At 35.5% G+C, this 22,330-nt stretch overlaps 1 protein-coding gene and 1 long non-coding RNA gene across 2 annotated transcripts in view; one reads left to right on the forward strand and one right to left on the reverse strand.

Moving 5' to 3' along the window:
• The window catches only part of Ptprd (protein tyrosine phosphatase, receptor type, D), a 2,326,896-nt gene that overhangs the window by 1,409,881 nt on the left and 894,685 nt on the right, over positions 1 to 22,330 (reverse strand).
• LOC148005868 (uncharacterized) overlaps positions 11,900 to 22,330 on the forward strand; it is a 33,491-nt gene continuing 23,060 nt past the window's right edge. Inside the window, exon 1 of the long non-coding RNA XR_015620267.1 lies at positions 11,900 to 12,038. This is a non-coding gene — a long non-coding RNA (uncharacterized LOC148005868). The remainder of the gene's footprint in view (positions 12,039 to 22,330) is intronic.

The raw sequence follows: 22,330 nt of genomic DNA on the forward strand, positions 1-22,330 counted from the left end.
CTTTAAAAGCTGCCCCAGTAGTACTTCTAAAGCTAGAAGCTTATAACACAAATTTTTATTACAATAATCTTAAAAGATAATTTTAACCCTCGAGAGACTTGGGGTCCCAGGGAACTGGGAGGTCTGGTTGGGCAGGGGAGGGGTGGGGACATCCTTTTGGAGATGGGGCAGGGAGGTGTGGGATTTGGAACAATTGGAGAATGGACCAGGAAGGGGATAAAGTTCAGACAATTTAAAAAAAAGATTAAAGAATTAAAAAAAGGAAAGAAACATATTGCATGTAATTATATGTATATTATTTCAATGAATTTTTGCTGATAATTGATGAGTTTGATCACCTCTTTAAACTCTCAACTCCATAATTCACAAATACTCCAACTCCAAGTTTTTGAAGAGCTACAACATGGTGGATTACCAGGAGTCTGGTGCTCTTTTTGATTGAAAGTTTGTTCTCTAAATCAGGTTACTGGCTTATCATCCCTGGAAAGCATAGACAGGATGAAATCCTCAAGAAAAGAGACTGAAGTATTCTGGGACTGTTATGCCCTTCTTCATGGCTTTCTAATCATAATCTGTCATGTTCTTGTCCCTACCTCCAATGACACAATTCCTGACTTTCTAACAACTGCCCAAGTTTGCTCCTGTTTTTTCTTTCTTTTATTATAATTACTCAAAAAATCATAAGTAATGACTTGAAATATGAATTTAAATGATTTTTAAGGATTTATTTCTTTTTTAAAAATGGATTTTTGACATCACATTGTTTTATTTTTGGTGGGGCCAATCTATGTAAACACATGCGAGATGAAATAAGGAGGGTTGGAATGTCCAACAGAATGATCCTTTGTCTGGATGCACCTGGCTTTCTGCAAGCAGAAATTCCCTTTCCATCATCCAAACTTCTTCAGTGCTTTAATGAAAACACAACCCCATTGGGTTCCCTGCATCTTTGTCAGTCCCACACAGTCCTTAGCCCTACCAGTGCAGCAGAGCCTTTTAATCCTTGGACAGTGATGTGCAGATCACTGTGAGTTAACATGGCAAAGGCTATTGGAACTTCAATTACTAAGTAAAATATGAGCAGCTTTAAGGGCAGCTTGTTCAGCTTTTATATAAAAAGCAACATAACCATATCAAGGTGAATAAATCGTAGTCATTTTGTAAGACAGAAGACATCAATAGAATCAAATATCAGCTTTGCCTTTATGGACTAGTTTTCCTGGGACTAGAAGGTACTCTTACTATACCAGAGAAGAAAGGTGGTCATAAATATCATCTAATTACAAGCAGTTTGACCAACACGATGACCTGCTTACAAGATATACTGTTGTAATTGTGGAACAAATGTGAAAGGAGAAATATACTATTTCTTAAAATTGGATTTAAGGGCCACTCTATGAGACAGAACCTGGAATAGATATATTATGGGTCTATAATAAATCTACCACTCCTAATCTGGTAAAGGAACATAGCAAAAAACTCACTCCTAACAACATACTGCTATATCCATAGATATATGCACTACTCAACTATTAGAAAAGAGGCTTCTTGCTGTAGTAGATCGGAATGAACCTAGAGACCCATACTTGAACAACATTCACAGAGGGAGAGACTTTGAGGTTCATAGTCTTAAATTGGATGTCATTATACATCTCCTTCCCTCAAGGTTCAGATCTATGTGGATGAGAAGACAGAAAGACTGTAAGGGGAAAAGATGGTGGATGACATCTAAGAAATAATGCCTTGCAGAAACAGTAGGATTGATAAAAGATATGAACTTCTAGACATTATGTCAGAATACACACTCTGTGTGCAAGTTCAAACTAGGCAAAAATGTCAGCTCTGAAACTGAGACCATGTTGAACCAAAAAGAAATTTGCAATTGATTCTTACTGAGGAAAGAAAAATGTAATCAATTCTCTTCAGTAGAGTGTTACTGGGAACCGTAACCACATTCCAGGGCAGGCCCATGCACAGTAGTGCTGGCCAACACAAAGTAAACTCTGTGATTTCTTTAGGTCTCTTTTTGTGGGCTTTTTGTTTCTGTTCGGAGTTTCTATCCTATTCATTTAGTTTGTTTGTTTCCCTTTTCTTTAGTTTTGTGGGGCTTTTTTTGTTGTTTTTCTTTTTTTTTCTTTGAGAAAGAGAGACAGGTTGAGATAAAGAGAGAGCCCACAGGAAGCTGACTGGGTAGGACCTGAGAAGAAAAAGTAAAGAAAACCATAATCAAAATTTATTGTATGAAAAAAATGAATAAAAATTTAAAAGAGGGGCTGGGGATTTAGCTCAGTGGTAGAGCGCTTACCTAGGAAGCGCAAGGCCCTGGGTTCGGTCCCCAGCTCCGAAAAAAAGAACCAAAAAAAAAATTTAAAAGAAAAATCATGATGAACTTTTCAAGCTCAATTCCTCTATTGGCTTTCCATAGCAATTATTCTGGTTTATCATTTGGAGGAAGCATCTGGATAAACAAATTAAGTGATAACCGAAATCAGAAAAGTTATATTCAGAAGTTCAATGTACTATGGAAAATTAGAAGGTAGAATGTGAGTATTTAGTGCTTCCCACAAAACGGAGGGGAAATTTATAAGGAGTCTGGAGGTAAGTTGATTGCCTTGCAAAGTAGCACATTATAGAAGTCTGTTAGCTGAAGAGATAACATTCTTTTGTGACACAATGAGAAGTATGGAGACAGACACCATACCTTACATGAAAAGAGTAGTGGGGGCTGGTGAAAGTCCTGAGAAGAAAGTAATAGCAAGGAAAGAAAACTTAGTATAGTTTCTTTTATAAAAGAGGAGCCCAGGAAATGAGTGGAGATGGAAAGGCAGGAAAAAAACAGAAGACATTCAAAGAAAACTAACTGTACATGCCAGTGTAAAATGGTTAATTGCACACAGACATCTTTAGGGTTTTATTAATTAATTAATTATTCATTCATTCAATCATTTTTAGACAACCCCCTAGTTATTTAGTGCAGTTATGAGCTTGTTACATGGCCAAGGATGATCTTAAACTTCTGACCAACCTTCTTAGTGCCTATTCTAAGTCCCTAACATGTCCTTTTGTTCTTGGTTGAAACTGAACCCAGGATTTTGTGCATTCTATGTAAGCATTCCACTAGCTGTTCTGTCCTCTGACTTTGCCTATTGAATTTTAGGGCTAGATCTTAAAAACATGATAATATGAATTCATAATGCAAATTTACATAATCTATAACATAAGGAAGAAGTACACAATTATAGGTCATGATACTATCTCAACAAAGTAGGTACAGTTTTACTGTATATATGGTAAGAATACATGATGTTTGTGTTCAGAAAAAATGAAAAATGATAAAAAATTCAAAGATGATTATTCATTTTATCACACTAATAGACTTTTAAGAGTATAGACTTTTCTTGGATAAAAACTATCCTAATCCTAATAGTGACGTTATGATGATACCATTCATCATGCTCTGTATGCAAGCTCAGACAGCAGTTGTAGTCACTACTTCGCTATTGCTGTGATAAAACACTGTTGCAGTAACCTTTCTAACCCAAATAAGTCCATGCAAAGAAAACAAACTCAATTAATATGAATACAAGCTCCTGCCTAGATTGGGCTGATCTACCACTACACTACTCTATTCCACAGTTATGACATCCCTTATAACTGGCTGTATCTCCAGGCCCGGTGCTTCAGCTTCATCTTCCTTCTACCTCTTCCTCTCCTGTCCACTCACTCTGTCTCCTCTCTTCTGCTCCACCTTCCCTTCCCCTGCTCAATCACCAGTTCTCACCTTCATTTTGCAAATTAAAATGGGGAGAACTGATGGAGTCACCTGAGTTCTGAGTACAGGACTAGGCACCCTTTCATAGGGCAGCAGAATTAGCATCAAAATACAAACAAATCCAGGGCAAACCACAATATATCCCCTTTTTTGTCCAGTTAAAAGGCTTTTCCACTGAAATATAAATTGACTACAAATATTACCATTCTACAATTTATAAAATATAAGATATACTCAATATCCAGTCCATCAATTTTGTCCATTAATTAACGCACCTTGCCATCTATACTAAAGGTCTATAATTCTACACCTGACTTATATCTTGGTTTTAGATTGTACGTCATCCAAAAACCACCACTTCAAATTTATTATCTTTCTCAATGCTAAACAGCTTGGGTTGGCTATGAGACTACCAGTGTTCAACCATGTCAGAAATCCAAGTATAATTAATATTACCTGAAAATATGAGAAGCACAAAACATAGCTTCCAAAACTTAGCCAATTTATAGAGACCGCTGATCACCTGGACAGATCACTATTCCTCAAAATGTCAGAGAATCAGCCTTCTGGCCCAGGATCATGTGACAGACCTTTGTAATGCAGAATTTTAAAGGGCTGTTTACCCTGTCTTGGCAGAGTTATCAGTCAACTATTCTGCACAATTGGTTCTTTTTCTGGACAGTATTTTGCCTGTAGATGAACTGAGGCAATTCTTGACTCGTGACTACCTTGTCACTCCACTGATGCTCAATTTCTTCTTAGAATCCAAGAAGGGGTGCTTTCTGGAGCAGGCAGGTCAAATGATCTTTAAAAAAGAAATGTCCTAAATGTTACATTTTGTAGACTTCTGGCGCATTTGAAGATTTTTCTATCTACACAAAGCATTTCTGCACTGTTAAGCATTGCCTACTGTTGGTCATTTCTAATTGAAGTATCTCAAAACACCTTTAATTGACTCAGAACTATGACTTTGCTATCTGGCCTTTAACTTGTATTGGTTAATCAACTAAAACCAATGTATAAAAGTGGTTACAGGACTGGGTCTAAGATATATTATAATGTAGGATGATGTCATTATGCAGGTGAAGGCAGGTACAGGGTGGAACAAGGTCTGTCATTGGATGGGAAGGAAGGATGGGTGGGAGAAAAGTTTTAGAGGAGGAGGAGGCTGGACGAGAGAGAGCAGCTGAGAGAACATGGAGGCAGATGTTAAGATTTCACTCCGCACATTTACAGGTTGTTATAAATATTCTTAAGGGATGAATGTGTACAGAATTTTGTGTTTCTAGATGAACAAAATATATCTTATCTAGGTGGGCAATTATACTTATCAATTGGATCATAGGTTATTGTGTTGCATGTTCTTTCATGTGGCGATTTAATTGAGTTCAAAAAAGTGTGTGATGGCAATACACTGGACCAGCCACAGAATTTGGATATTTATGTCTGGCATGGTGGTAACCTGCCTTGGAAACTAGATGGGCAGAGAGACTGTTGCTAGGCTCAGAGGTTAGCCATCGACAGTGTGTTATAGCATGGAGCTTAGTGGGAGAGTTGCTTTGTTGACTGGGATGAAAATATCCCATAGGTGCCATTTGGCCCAAAGGTGCCAGCTCTTGTGTGGGATAAAAGAAGTTTTATTTAATTTTAATGCAACAAAACCCCATTGTCCAGGCAACCTAAAAAGTATGAAGTATTTTACTGAGTTTATAATTTCAGAGGGATAGAATCCATAATGGGAATGTGAAGGCATGGTGGCAAGAAAAGCTGAGGGCTATATATCAAAACCACAAGGAGAAGCAGAGAGGACACTGGGAATAGCACAAGCCTTTTGAAGTCTCGAAGCCCACTCCCAATGACACACCTCCTCCAACAAGATACCTCCTAATTCTTCCCAACGATTCCATAAACTGCAGATGAATGTCCAAGTGTAAGAGTCTATGAGGCCATCTCTTTTAATTTAAACCACCATACTGTTGAATGAAGAAACCATGCTCTGTAAGCAACAATGAGCATCTATGATATTAGCAGACCTGACACACAGACATCAGAAAAATTGTTTTCAATCTCAGTAAATTTGCAGAAACCTCTTCTTGAATAAAGAGTCATTTTGAACGAAGAAATTCATTTTTGAGTTAAAATATTAAAGACACTAAAATAAAAGAACTTTAATTTTCAAATAACATAGATGATTCAAAACTAGTCATCTCACATTAAAAGTTTTCTAATTGCATCTTGTTAAACTAATTACAATATCATTAGAATGTGTGTGTTGTAATCCTTTCTCCTAACCCAGATCTTCTCAGTGCAGGACATATTTTAGTAAAGGAGATATTTTGACAGAAACCACTGGGAATTTCAGTTTTTAAATTCCTAGATCAGTTTAAACTAAAAAAAAATCTGTGAAATTCTTTTAATTTTATTAGTTTTATATGTTCTGAATAAAATAAAATGTTGGCAACTAAAATGTTCTCCAATAGTTCATTTGGCATATTACTATTATTATTATTATTAGTGGTAGTAGTAGTAGTTGTAGTAGCATTATTATTATTATTATTATTATTATTATTATTATTATTATTATTAGTAGTAGTAGTATAGTAGCAATAGCAGTAGTAGTAGCATAATTATTATTATTATTATTACATTTTACTTTTTATCATATTCTTCTATATCTTAAATACCAAAGGTTGGAACTATGTAAAAACATCAGCTAAGTAAACATAGCAGTTTAGAATCCAAAGACAGTGAAAATAACTATAGCATTTAGTCCATTTGCTCACCTTTTGTATCCTTATGCACTATGCATGGGAAATATTTCTCTTTGAACCTTAACATTATATTCAAAAATACATTTTGCTTCTTTTACCATTTCCAATGTCATTTATTTCTTTATTGGATTCTCATGAAATGAATCTTCAGTTATTACCAGAAGTTAATTTAAATGTGACACAAAAGTTAGCAAACATTAAGGTCTGGGTGAATGTAAGGAACAATATCACTAGAACATCCTTTTAGTCACAAAGAAGAGAACAGGAATAGCCATTCACTTCTGAACCAACTCTCTCTGTATCATCTCCTACTGTATTCTACATCTCAGTGAGTGATAATATAATTCAAACCTTTGTTGAGTCCTCTCTCCCAATAAAATTTAATTTTCCTCACAACTGCTGAGAGAATTTTATACCTTCCAATTTCCAGAGATATTTATCCACCAATGACTTTTTTATAAAGGATAAATTTATAACTAATCTGCTTATTGCTATATCTTAAATATTGATGAAGGCAACCAATTGGTTCTTACTAAAATGACTGAAGAAGAGTTGGATATGTATACACATAAATACATACATGCATGTCATTATAGTATACTCAAATAAAACTGGATTGTTGAATTTACTAGCTGTGAATTGTTTAGAGACATTCATTTTTCATGTATAATATTACTAAAGTATTATGTGGTTAAAAAGTATTAAAAATATGTATCATCAGTGTCTTTTCCTGCCTTAGTTTTGTTGATGACTACCATGTAAAGAGAGCTGGGATCAAAACACAGTGATAAACCAAGACATTATTTTACCATGGATTATTTATGTTACCTTTCTTTCTATCTGGAACATATAATACTAAATTACTCACAAAAATTAAGTACAACATATTGCTTTATTTTATACTTATATTGATCACTCTTGAAAACTTTTAGCTTAAAAGAGAGTTTATGTCATGTTTATATTTAATACCTAAAGTGAACTCTAGCAAAGGGGATGTTAGGTCACAGATACTTGAAGGGAAGACATGAAAAATTGGTCTGCTTTAATTGGGGAGTGGAGAGGGAGGGCACTACAGGTGGAAAGAGAGAGAAAGGATGATTGAAAAAGCTGTACTGAAAAAAAAAAGAAAAAGCTGTACTGAAGCAAAATATTTCATAAGCTTACTAAAAAAGGCATTACATATGCATATGTACAAAGGTATACAAATGTATATATATGTATATATATATACTCTACATATGTATACATGCATGTGCTGATATTTTAATTTTAATAAAGTCATTGCACTTGGGGTATAAATCCTACTTGCTAAGCATAGAAAGGCTCTTCTTTACCAGTTTGTCAGGGGAGCACAAAAGATCCTCCAGCAATACAGGCTACTATATTTGGCCTTGATTGCCTTTTAGAATTTAAAAATAAGACTGTAATTCTGAAGACATAGATATTTCTGACTTAGGATCTGGAGGAATGGAATTGGAACTGACTAGAAAACCTTCTCCTTAAGTATTAGTTGCCTTAGAATCCTAAGGTGCTAAGCAAGTTGTGAATGAAAGAAAGCCTTAACAATGACTTCATGAAATTCATAGGCAAACGGATGGAACTAAAATATATCATCCCGAGTTATGTAACCCAATCTCAAAAATCACACACGGTATGCACCCACTGACAAGTGAATATTAGCCCAAAAGCTCAGATTACCCACGATACAATCCACACACCACATGAAGCTCAACAAGAAGGATGACTAAAGTGTGAATGCTTCAGTTCTTTTTAGCTTGGAGGACTTAGAGAAAGGACTGAAGGAGCTGAAGGGGCTTGCAGCCCCATAAGAACAACAATACAAACCATCTAGTGCTCCCAGGGACTAAACCACCACCCAAAGAGTATGCATGGACAGATCCACGGCTCCAGCTGCATATGTAACAGAGGATGGTTTTGTTGGGCACCAATAGGAAGCCCTTGGTCCTGCCAAGGCTGGACCCACTAGTGTAGGGGAATGTCAGGCCCAGGCGTCAGGAAGAGGTGGGTCGTTGGGGGGAAACACCCTCTTAGAAGAAGGGGTAGGGGGATGGAATAGGAGGTTTGTTGGCAGGAAACCGGAAAAGGGAATGCCATTTAAGATGTAAATAAAAAAATATCCAATAAAAAATCAAATTCAATTTCAGCAAATTATGAAAAAAAAGGAGGTACAAAAATATCCATAGCAAGAGATACGGAGACAAAGTATGGAGCAGAAACTAAAGAAACAGCCATTCAGAGCCGGCCCCACCTGGAAGTCGAGCGCATATACATACAGCCACCAAATCCAGACAATATTGCTGATCCCAAGAAGTGCATGCTGACAGGAACCTGATATAGCTGTCTTCTGAGAGGCTCAGCCAGAGAATGACAAATAGAGAGGCAGATGTTCACAGCCAACAATTGAACTGAGAAGAGGTCCCCATTGGAGTAGAGAAAAGATTGAAGGAGCTGAAGGGGTTTGCAACCCCATAAGAACAGCAATACCAATGAACGAGAGCTCCCAAGAACTAAATCACCATCCAAAGACTAGACATGGACAGACCCATGGCTCCATCTGCATATGTAGCAAAGGATGGGCTTGTTTGGACCAATGGGAGGAGAAGCCCTTGTTCTTATTAAGGCTGGACTCCCAGTGTAGTGGAATGTCAGGGCAGGCAGGCAGGAAGGAGTGGGTGGATGGGTGGGGAAACATCCTCATAGAAGAAGGGAGAGGGGGTTTATGGACTGGAAACTGGGAAAGGGGATAACATTTGAAATGTAAATAAATAAATCCAATAAAAAATGTTTAAAAAGAAAAGAAAACAACGATCAGGCTGGTAGGTTATTCCAAAGTATCAATAGGAGCACTAATATCTTGGTAGTAACCAATGGCTGTCTAATTGGAATCCAGGACCACTCAATAAGAGGACATTCATGCCTGGTATTATAAACCTAGACAAGAGAGGCTGGGGAGACATGAAAGCTGGAGAACAGCCTACCACAGCCACTTCCCTAAACCTGTAAGATTTCTCACCGCAGCCTGGAGATTTATCTTTTCTTAGTGCTAAAAACACTTAACATACAAATTTGATGAACTAGAAAGCCAAAAGTAAAGAAATGCCAACGGTAATTCAATTTCAAAACATGAATTATTACTTGCTATTAAATGTATTTTTATTTTCTTTGCTTTGAATTATTAAAAGGTACAGATCTGACATGATTAAAATTGATATCACATTGCTGTTCTCTGTTCAATTTTAATTAAATGGTTTAGTGTTACTCTGGTATATGGCATTTTCAGACATGTCATTTAAGTATGTGTTCATAATTTTTGAAAGTTGCTGCAATATATACATCAAAAATTCATAATTTGGAATTTACATTGTAGCTACAATTCTCTTAGCATTTTTAATCAAATCTCCTTTTTAGTGGTTGTTTCTCTAAAACATGGTCAAGAGTGGCATTTCTGTCTTACACATGCAGCTTCTCCTGAATTTAGAAAGACACAGGGGTTTTGGTTGTTTCTTCTGTTTTCTTTTATATTGTAGCATAATTTAAATGGTTTGCCTGATAATTATGATATAAATGACTTCTGTTACTGTGTATGAATTAATAAACTTCTTTTTCTCTCTGCCTTTGACAAAAATATGTCTGAAAATGTTGTAGATTATTGTTTAATTTTTAATTCCTTTTGATTTGTTTTCTTTAGTAGGAATAACATGGAAATTTCTCGTACCTTTCTGGAACTTCTCTGACTGGGAGTTGCTCACTTAGGAGACTGGGAGGTTCTTTTTAGCAAACTTAATGCATGGAAAACTGCAAGAGCAGGGATCCTGTTAGCTAACAGACGTCTCCTGACACCTGTTAAAATCCAAGGCAAATTCTAACTGAAACTCATCCATTCAGTAGAACCTGACAACAGTCTTCCAGTAAGTACAGGTGACAGCCATAAATCAGAATCACTAAGCATCTAGCAGAACAAGGTGATGAAATGTGAGGAGGTGTGCCAGATGCTCATAGAATCTGGTGGCCGCTTTTCTCACCTGTGATCCAGGCCTACATGGAAGTTTGGGTCTGACAAAAACGAGTGTCCTTCACAGGCACTACTTCAAGGAAGAGTTAGCTTCCTGTTTTTATTTTACTTTAATCAAATTTTTGAATTTCTTAAGAATGATATTCCAATTACATATAATGAGATTATATCACATTGTCATCTACGACAAATGTAAAATTAAATTAGAAACATCAAAGAACTAAACTTCTTGTGACTGTTACTTGGAAATATTAAATGTCAACATGTAAGAACAATTGTCTTGTAATTGTCCCTTAAGTATTTATATTTAACCATAGATCCTAATGCAGTTTAAAACAGGGTAAGAGACCCTGAGTTTACATTTAATGAACAACCGGCTTTATACAGAAAATATTTATAATCAGTTACGATTTTTTTTCTTTTATATGGATAATTCTAGTTTATAGAAATTAGACATGCAAGGCCTTTGATAGACTCTTTGAAAGGTATATAAACTTGCCTGTTGCTCTCAACACAGCCCTGTTTGTAGAGAAAATGAAGTGCTCACACAAATAAAAGGATGGTGGAAAGGGAAATGGTTATTAAAGGAACAAGAGTAAACAAATGAAAAATCAGGTCATTTCAACAAGGTGTGGAAGACAGAAAGAAAGGAATAGAGCTTCTACCAGGCTGTGAGAAGGGCTTCTTACTCCTGTCTGAGTTAGGTGTGAGGTTTGACGTGGTTAAAGCACAAACATGAAGAGAAATTCGAAGACAACACTCCAAATATAAATCAAATGAAGCCATTCTAAAGTAACAAGTAGAAAGAATAATTAAATCTTCATTTTGAGAAATATAATTCCAATAATTAAATGATATAGATAAAGTGTAGAGCTACTACAGGGATAGGTTCATGCTGAATTGTGGATAGGGAGGCATCTGAAGACTGTGGGTAGCAGCAGTTGAATTATTTTCGCTGGTATTAAGTATATGCCAAGGTAGTTTGTCTCACCACCAGGAGTTGTCTCAAGCAGCTTGTTGTACTTCCTGTTTGAGAAGGGACTGGTAATAAAATTGCATTTTGCCAGCAACTTGTTTGTTGAATGATAGAAAGCAGGCAGATTATTACAGATAAATGAAAGACCTCTTTGAGTCAAGAGTAAACAAAACTTGCACTGAGAGATTGGACGGCCCAGGTAATGAGAAGGGTGATTCTGTTAATGCCATTTGCGAGTCTCCAAGAAGAGGGGAAAATTCGTTTTTTCTTGCAGTTTCTTTAATCAGGAACTGGAGGAGCGGTGATTCACTGAACTAGGAATTCCCAGAATATGAGCTCAGCATGGTACAGAGTACATGTGGAGCCAGCTGCTGTTGCTCAGAATGGTTGTACTGCAGGCTCAAGACAGCAAACAGAGGTGAGTTGAAGTCCACCATACAGAAGAATTTCTCTTGTGAGCGTATTTAAAACTCATGACTATCAGAGGTAAGAATAAAACAATTGTTCAAAGCTACATTCATGGGCAGTTTTGTGAATAACGGTATAAATAGATAGGATTCCTCAAGTAACACGTTTTTGACATGCTACTCAATCTTGTTCCATTCCTATTTCTAGTGGAATAGATGTGGGCGTGTTTTAATGCTGCATAGAGTGGATCATACAGAGCTAAAAATCCATTCTACATACTTGGCTGAACCTTTGGTCAAGTACTATTTAGTAAATATTCAGACAATTGCCTCTGACAGGTAATATTTCATAAGAGATTCTTCATTCTTATGCCGGAGGTTTGTGTCACTGGCTTACTGTAAATGAATTAGGATTTGAGGAGAATTTTGAAATGTAGAATTATACATTTTCCATTATGATTAGTTTAATTAGATGTAAAATTAAGCCAAGGAAGTGTGCACAGGCTGGAATCCAATATTTTGAAATATGATTATGTTGAAATAAAAAATTAAATTTCTCTTTTTATATTAATCACTCTCAAGTGGCATTAATATGACATACAAAGAGTTTTTCTATTTTATTTTACATTTGCCAAAAATGAGATAATCCCCATCTAAAATAGAAACTGCTATCTTAAGCACTTGAGCTCTTTGTTCTCCAGGGAGTTAGACTCTCATAATAAAATAATAATGATAGTGTGTGCTGATTAAATTATCTTTTTGCGGCTAATGAGCAAATTTGATATTGTAACATATTTTAAGAGAAATACACCTACTTATACATATTAAAAGTTAATTACTATCAGCAGTATTCTACATCCTAATACATGAAAGAATGAAGCTTTATCTCTCCTTTGTGTAGAAGGGATTTTCAATTAACTGTTTTTATCAATTTTCCCAGTTGCTGAGAAAAGCCTGATAGGAAGATAGAAAGCTAATATTTATCCAGTCACTTTGAAGTTTGTCATGTTCCCTGACAGCAATCTGAGCAATGTCCCTCAGTAGGAAGACTGAGCACAATACTGCAAGCTGCAGGCCCACAGTTCTTGTTACTTCTGTACTTTCAATAGGACAATTTTCAGTTTCAAAATGAGTACAGTAGCATCCTATGAGGCAACCACAAAGACCAAGTTAAATCAACCAAATGAAATGGGGAGCAGCCGTTGGCAAAGTTTTGAATAATAACAGTATTTTCTATCATTGACATCACCTCTTCTTATAACTAAATATACTTGATTTTGAAACTCTTCCTTATTTAGAGGAAATCTAGCCGCATTAGAAGAAAACTACATAGCATTCTGCTGGAGAGACCATCCAGCTTTGGAAAAAAATGCTTTGGAATAAAACCTCTTTAATATCATTCTGATAATTCTAAAATATTTCATAGATATGATCAAATAACCAGTAAATTGATATTACAAGATTTAATAATTATGTTAGTTTAAAACACCTAGAAGTGAGAAATTACAATGAGAAATGACTTACCTATTGTTAGATGATTACATAGATTAATAGATATATAGATGGATAGACTTATAGGTATTCAAACAGATAGATATCTAGTGTTAGTTAAAATATCAGTTGTTGAAAATTATGACATTTGTAAATTGGAGCAAGATTACTGAAATAGTCTAAAGAACTTTGTATATAGATCTGTAATCTTTCTAATGTTCAGCATAAACATATATCATACAATATTTTAGAGCAATATTGAATAGCATATATGTACATACAAAGTATATTTTAAAGATCAAGATGAGGACTATATCATTTTTAGAAGCCATCTTGCTGCCACGTTGGAATGAGCATTCTCCTGAGGACCCCAATATGCCATACAGCCTGAGTAGATCACACTCTCCTAACAAATCCTACTTAATCCAAAAGACATAAAAAATTAAGTCATGGATAGTGATGATAGTTTTCATTTTTAATCAATTTCTAATTAAATTTAGTAGAAAAAGATAAAAAAGAGTGCCTGCCAGATAGTGGCATGCACATGTTTGTGCATGTGTGCACATGTGTGCATGCATGAGTGTATGTGTGCATGTGTGCATGTGCACGTGTGTGCATGTATGTGTGTGCATGGACATCTGCGCCTATGTATGTATGTGTGCGGACATGTTGTGTGTGCAAGTGTGTGTGTGTGTGTGTGTGTGTGTGTGAAAGTAAGTGTGTGTGTGTGTGTTATAATACTAGAAGCTGAGTCCTTCATCCAATGCTGACATACTACTCAGAGCAGCATGCCATTCCTTTGTGCTCTTTTATTGCCATGTTGCAAATAACTTTATAGACTAACATGTTTCTGAAGTCCTCAGAGTGTTTGTTTTGCCTCTAAATAAAAAAGAGAAAAGGTTAGACTTCTAAGTGTTCTTTTCCCCAACTGTGTATGCTCCCTTGTAAGTCTTTACTACCCACAGACATCTCCCTACAGATTTGAAGTCTACTTATGTGCCTCATATGTGGTGATACAAGATATACTTACACACTTCTGAGGATTTGCCAAACAGAAATTTTAAGTGACATTCAGAGAGATTTCTCTGTAATACTTGCTACCCATAATTAGGGAATTTCTCTGTTTAGTTAAGATTTCTGCTTACTTCCTTCAAAATGGCAAAGATATCCAGAGATGCCACATTTATACAAAGTTCTGTAATTACTTGACCAAACTGCATTAACTTTACATTCTAGTTGCATTCAAATATGAGTTCTTCCTCTGCATTTTACTACCTGTTTCTATCTGAGCTTTCTGTCAAGATGGCAGTTCTGTTCTTTTTTTTTTAGTGAGGTCACACAAGGTAAATAATAAAATAATAAGTGAAATATCAGCCTACCGTATCAGCTAATTATGGTTAAAAGTTTCATAAGATTTGTCCTTCGAAACCAAATTTAGGTTGGTATGGAAAAATATCTGTTTCCTGCATTCTGGTGTTTAAATCCTCACTGAAATTTTAAAATCAAAGCATATTAAAAATGTAATTCCGTTACACAGAACTGTTTTTCTCCATCTTGACAGTTACAGATCTTTGCTGGCGCAACTCCAGATTGAATTCTGTATCATTAGCTATTCAAGGACTCCATTAGAATACCAACTGCTTCCTCAAATTTGTAGCCTTTGCCTGATGAAAATTCCCTTGCTCTGAATATAATAGAAGATCACTTGGAAGTGACACCTTACTGTTCTGTTGAGGTACACATATTAAAACTAAGAAATATTCAATAAAAGATGAAGTCCTTTACATTAACATTTAGCATTCTGTTATAACTCCTTGGATGGTAGCTGTGTTTGAATTCATCTTTTAGATTGTATTGTCTACTGAAGAGTGTTTTAGTTAGTCATAGATAATCGAAACATATTTTAGCAAATGTCTTTGATAAACCAGCCACTATCAACTACAGTGACGTCCTCCCACTCCCTCAATAACCTCTATGTCACGCTTCAAATGACAAGATACCGCATTTGCATTCTTCTGCTGAGTTGGAGGTGTGCAAGTGACAGGATTTTACAAGAAAACCTACCCCAGGTAGTTAACGATAGACCTGCACAATAAAGAACTAGAAATAAAACTGATAAATTACTATTAAGCAAGAAATATATAATGAGCAGCTTTGATTTATGGAATTCATTTCCACTTCACATAAGCAATCTATCTTAATACATACTACAAAACTGTGCATCTGTTTATTAAGTAGTACATTTCACATTCGGCTGTTCTGAAAGAAAAAGGCAGGCTGGGGGTAATGTAGCACAGCATTTCTGTCTACCAGAAGGGATTCAAGGCATTTAAAGAGACAGAAAGAAAAGCAGTTATATGTTCCTGACCAGAGTGCTGCTATCAACATTCACAGATGTAGCAGAAAGCGATACTTCCAGATAACTGGAAACCTTTCACTGTTGGTTGACTTCTTCAAGTCCACCCAGGCATCAGTAGGCTTGCTAAAGAATCTTGCTTTAAAAAAATAATAAGTGGAAGGAAAAAGAAAATTCTAACGTCTGACCTACACTATATATTCGTTGTCAGTTACACCTGCATACATGTGCATACAGACTAATAAAACAAAATAAAAATAATAGCAAATTCTTAATTTAGAAAATCTTGCTTAAATTGATCCAATTAATATCTCTCTTCAGGCCTTGCCTGTGTGGGTGAGGCTGTCACCCTACCTGGAGAGATTGCAGATTTGTGAAAGGCAATCACAGTGATCACATCCAAAGGGCATGAGCTCATTCTTATGAACATAAAAATTGTCCTTTTTTAGATAAAATCCCTTAGGTCTTTCCTATCATTGTTATGGATGCCACATTACTCAGCAGAAAACATCCAATAAAGCTAAATTTATCTGCACAGCAAATATATTTCTGAGCTGTTTTATTTGATCATTATTTGGGGATCTTTCTACACGATAGTTATTAATAGAAAAAATAATTTTGATATTCACTAGAAATTTAGGGAAATTTGCATATTAAAATAGACTCAAAAGACGAGACAGAAATTTGAGGGATTTGTTTGTTGTCTGTTTGTAATACTTAGAAAGTAACTCACAGTAATTTTATCTATGGATTCTTTCAGGTACCTCTGACATTCACTCCTTGCACACTGTCAGTTCTGATGAGACTTACCATTTTTGATATTCTATAAGTTCCAAAGACTCATAAAATTACAAGATTCTATTCAGTATAAGGACATGCTATATTTATTCTCTTATCCCTTGGAAATTCCCTTTTAAGATCACAATCTAAAGAAATAGAGATAGTTCAGTTAATTAAGTATCAGCCACACTACTATGAGGGTGTGAATCTGGAGCTGCAGCCCCATATACAACTAGCGCGCTGGTTTAAATAAGCTGCAGTTCAAGGAGGGTGGAGAAAGGATTCCTACAGTGGCTTTGCCAATCAGCCTACCCAAGTTGGTCATCATCATCTTCTGTGATGCCGTGTTGTTTCAAAACATAGGTGGAAAGTAATTTAGAAATTTTTGGCCTAAGTAAGTGTATCTCTACCCCACATATATGCAAAACCGTAAACACACAAGTACCTAATACAAACACAAGGATGGTTCTATTTGTTTTGTTCTATGTTAAAGCATCCAGAGAGTTGTCTACTCAAGTTATCATGAATAATAGATATTATTTATCAATTGGTATCAACTAGGACAGGTAGGTACATTATGTGTATGTACATATACATATACACACAGTATATGTATATATGTATTTTGTATGAATGTATAATCGTTAATATGAATTGCTCTTATTTATTTTGTGTGTATTGATAAATATGACGCTTTGGCAAAAATCAGTAAAACCAATGTAAAAATAAAATTATGCGTCAAGTGAGAGTCTAATCATTGTCGTGTTTTAGCAGTTCATTTACAGTGATGAAGTACTGAGAGAGTCTTTGCAGGAACTACAAAGGATATCCCATCCCAGTGATTCTCAACAAAGGGACAGTTGCCTTCCCTGCATTTGGTGACATTAAAAAAAAATCTACAGACACCAACTAAATGGTCAGAAAAGGCAAGGCACTATTCCATGAAGTCAGTACATACTCCCTTCACCTCACAGTGTAGCTGAAATATCAGCTATGTAAATATTAAGGAAGTCTTGTTATGTAAACAGCTCTTTTATTGTGGATTACATTGAGAGGAGTTAACGTGATCTGAATAGTTAGAAATATCTGCTTCAGAGTCACAGCATGGCTCAAGTTCCAAAGACACACCAACCGGCATGAAAGGTTTACCGTTGACAAATAATCCACTGAGGAGTTTCCAGAACACAAAGCCCATCGTTTTGATTCATGAAGGTACACAGTGTTGACATTGGTATTCACTTCAGCATTAGTGCTGTGAGATCTTACCACAATCTAACAAAATTTGAAGCTCAAACCAGCTTTTTATTGATTTTTTAACCTGCCTAATTGAATTTTTAGTTTTTATGGAATTTGCTGCCAAATATAAACTAATAATAATAGAAAATATTTATGGAGATTTTCTTTAGCACTTAATTTCAAACTTCTTTATTAGTCAACATGAAAAGTATAACCATCTGGACTGGAAATGGAAATAATAACATTCCTCATTCGTAAAAGAAGTTGGTAATAACAATACATGTAAAGAACTAAAATTCATCAAATTTTCTCCCTATTGTTTGAGCCTAGGGACACACTGACAGGCTGACAACCCTGAGATATAAACACAAACTTTGATTGTGATTTAATAAAAAAGCCATTTCATTTTGCCTTTTACTTCAGTTCATTAATATTTTTAATTTGCACACTGCCAAAAGCATGATGCTCTGTTTCAGGCAGAAACAAATTAAACCCTCAGGGAAGGAGCAATACTGTCCCATGGGAGAAGCTTCTTTCCACAGCTTGTCAAGAATGGCATTCAGAACTACTAGAGTGTTTGACAGAAATGCCAAGGAACACAACTGTAATGTGATACTCAGCTGTTCTTATGGACAGGGGAACACTTCACACCCTAAGACATCTATTGTACAAATTGGGGTAACAAAAGCATTCCTTAGTCCATTTCTTAGTCCCCAGATATGCAAAATTTCTTATTTAATGTGAGTACTTGAAGCCAGGAGAATGTTTATAAAGCAGTCTATTACCAAATACAGATTTCAAAATGTTCAGAAAGTATGATTTCTTGGTAATTATTGTTTTCTGTAGCAGAATACAGGAATGTTCTATTAATAGAAAGAATGGAATGATGGTGCCTACAATGGATGAGAAAGATACAAGGTATTAATGAAAAACTCATCTGTAGAATTAGCTGCTAGTGTTGTCAGCTTTACGTGCTCCTGTATCTGATGAACAGTTCTAAACGTCAGCCTAGTTAAGTCATGTTCCAACAATAGGGAATGGCTCAAATTATCCTACTTAATACATGATCCAATACTCTGAAATCCACATTTAGCTCTTTGGATATGACATATTAAAGTTTGTTTCTATTCAGATACATTTAGTTGTTTATTAATATTCTGTATATCATAGAATACATCTTTAAGGTATATTAATTTCTTATGTTTTTTGCAACAGGACCAAAATATTAAGAGAAGACTAAGGAAATAAGACTGAAGTAAGGTGTTAATCGTTCGGACTAGTCAGAAAAATAAGATTAAATCTAGAAAGAAAACTACTCATCCTTTCTTACTTCTAGTCCAGAATTATGAATGACATCAAAATATGCCAACCATAATTGATTATCTTATTTATGGGAAGGAAGGGGAATTAACAGAATATAAAAAAATAGATAATAGCAAGTTAACGATATAACATCCAAATCTCAGATTCATAGTAATCAGGCCTCAAGAGGCTTATTTATAATATTTTTCACACATACAGCCCTATACCAAGCTGGCTTTTGCAATGATGGTAGGTTTTCAAAACCTAAATGCAGAGACTCTTGAATCTCAAAAGAATATCATTTTAACCAGTTCATACATAAGCTTTTCATTATAGGACAGAGTAGATATGAAAACATACTATTATGGAACACATATTTAGCAAGGTTACAAGAGCTACTGCTAGTTGCCCCAACTTTATGAAGTGAGGCATGGGTGGTGTTCAATATCAGTGCCTTCCCCACTATCACACCACTTCTGTCTCTAGACCCATATTCATGGCAGTGTAAGCACTAAGATATCTGGAAGGAATTTTCAGGAAGGCAGATCATCCTGCTGCACCAGCAAGTTAAGTCCACTTTCAAAACAGCCTTAAGCCCACAGTAGTTAATGCTGATATGTAACTGGTATCAAGGTTCAAATGCATCTTGAAATTGTATGAGAGGAGAGTGAGTGCAAATGACTATACTCAAGTAAGGAACCTGGATTGTTCCCCCAAAGAATCCTCTTGGTGGTTAAGCTATGGGGAAACCATATTTTCATTCTCTGTCTCTTCTTTGAGAAATTTCGAGGACTGAAGCCAGGACTCCACACATGTTTATCATTCTGTCTTGAGCCATATCTCCGGTTCATTTTTACTACTGACTAATGCTGTTCTTAACTTAGAGCTAAAACCAGCCTTGTCTCATAGCCTCTTGTCAGTTTAAGAAGAGGAAAATCACACCTTAGTAGATTTCTGCATAACAGCAGAATCAAGGTCTCTGCCACAACACTGCAAATTAGATGATAATGTGAAGCTGAGCTGAACCTCTCAAGGACTGGCTGGATTCTGCTAATAGTCATATAAGTCTGAGAGGAGATGCAAACATTTTTGGAAGTATTATTAGAATAGAATGTATTTTGACATGTGAATATAGAAATGGACATTATAATTAGAAAAGGAATACCAGTTTATTAGTACAAACCAGAGAGTAAAATATTGATTATCCAGTAATGTAATTGAGACCGTTTGTTAGGTTCCTGCCAATAAAATGAAACTATGTTTCTTTGTCATACCTTGAAGCAAAATTGATTAATCTGAAAAAATGTAATTAAAAAATTACTCTAAAAATGACAAGGGAAGGGACTAGGAGAGGGTGATGGGGAAGAGAAATATGATCAATGTGCATTGATTATATATGTATATATAATACATATAATGTATGTATAATATAAAATAGTGAATAAAATTTAAAGCAAAAATTCAACACAGTCATCTTAGAATACTAAAATACATAAAATCATTTTAAACAGAGCATGAAAATCAGACACTATAAACAAAAGAGGTAATAAACTTAAGCACATTAAAAATTCTCAGGGACAAAAATATAAATTTGAAAAACAAGGAAAAAATCCCTGAATTGTCTTAAATGTACAAAGTTAAGTTATAATACAGCAAATAACTCAATATGAGTTTTCTAATATTCCACTGAAAACAGGCCAATAACAAGAATGCTAATTATATCTGCACAGAAACAGGGTTCACTTCTCAGAATTACAGCCTGTTCCTCTATTGGTTTTTCTCTCAAATTCTAATAAAATGTTTTTGATCATCCTGTTTAGTTCATTTTAAGTTTCTTCTCTCTACAAGATTAAGAACTGATCCCCAAAACCTGATCCCCAGAAGTTGTATAATGATAATGAAAAAGTGTGAATGGGGCTTGGGACAGGATTGAGTGGTTAGGATTGTTTACAATACATTGTGATTTTCTTAACTGATTGTCTCTTCGTTGGCCATTGGTTTTTGTCTTTATTTTTGATAGTAATTCAAAGAAATAAGAGTATCGGCAAAACCAATTCACTTAATACAGCACTTAGCTATGAATCAGAAAAGAAGTTATCAAGCCTAATATCAACTGTATTCCCATGGGACGATCTGTGTGACTTTGGGCAAACTCTTTTGCATTTCTGAGCTATAGCATATGACCTGCGAAGACTTGTGGTATTGCATTTCATTACTGTTGTCCTTACTGTATAGAAGCCAATTTGAATGGAGGTGGGACATTTTATAACACAAAATACTCAGGTTTGGACACTAGCATATAATGACTACTCTGGAAAGATTTGGTGAATTCTGTTCACTTGCTGACATTTTAAATCTGCAAGGACATATTACCGACATCTGTGTGTAGCTATGTCCTGTAAATTGACCCATTTCTTTTTGAAGTGACCAGGAAGGCTCTTGCCTTTTGGGACAACCAAATCAGCAAGCTCAGGAAACTCATGAAAGAAACAAGGTTACAGAGTTTCTCCCAGATTAACATTTCCTTTAACTAAAGGCACCAAAGAGGAAATGGTACATGGGTATGCACCATTACTGGCAAGTTGTCTACATTTTAGAGTTCCAGGTTTTAGGAATTCTCTCCCATTCTGGAGTGGGATCTTCTGTGCTACAGTTGTTGAAGTCATCCATAATCCTATAAGCAAGCCTTCTTTTATATTTGTAAACAATTTTAAACTCTGGTTCACTGAGTTAGAATTGAGTAGAACTATCTCATTGTCTGTTGTCACTGTCCTATCTAGAATGCATAAATGTTTCCATTTGTTCATTTCCTCAACAGTAATACTGCTACCTCTTTACCATCCTACAATATTCATGATTAGTGTCACTTTTGTGCTTTGATTCGAATTGAGGAATGACAAAAGAGTAAAATGAACTGTTCAAATTTAAGGGGGGTACAAGAAATAGATGGTTTCACCTGATTCCTGGAATCACAAGAAAATCAAAGAAACTAAAGGGGAATATATTATAAATAAATCTGTGTAAATGCTTAACATCAAGAATAAGCTACAGGATAGACCTCCCAGACCATATGCACCCTCCTCCATGAAGTCAAACCCATTACTATTTTCTCCATTGTCTAGTCATAAATATTATCCTTATCCTCCCCTTTACAGACTTTCTGTGGTGGTCCTAACATGCTTGGTCCAGGGCACAGCTTTTTGGAG

This window comes from Rattus norvegicus, chromosome 5, assembly GCF_021556685.1.
Source record: "Rattus norvegicus strain SHRSP/BbbUtx chromosome 5, alternate assembly SHRSP_T2T, whole genome shotgun sequence".
In the NCBI taxonomy this organism is placed as follows: Eukaryota; Metazoa; Chordata; class Mammalia; order Rodentia; family Muridae; genus Rattus; species Rattus norvegicus.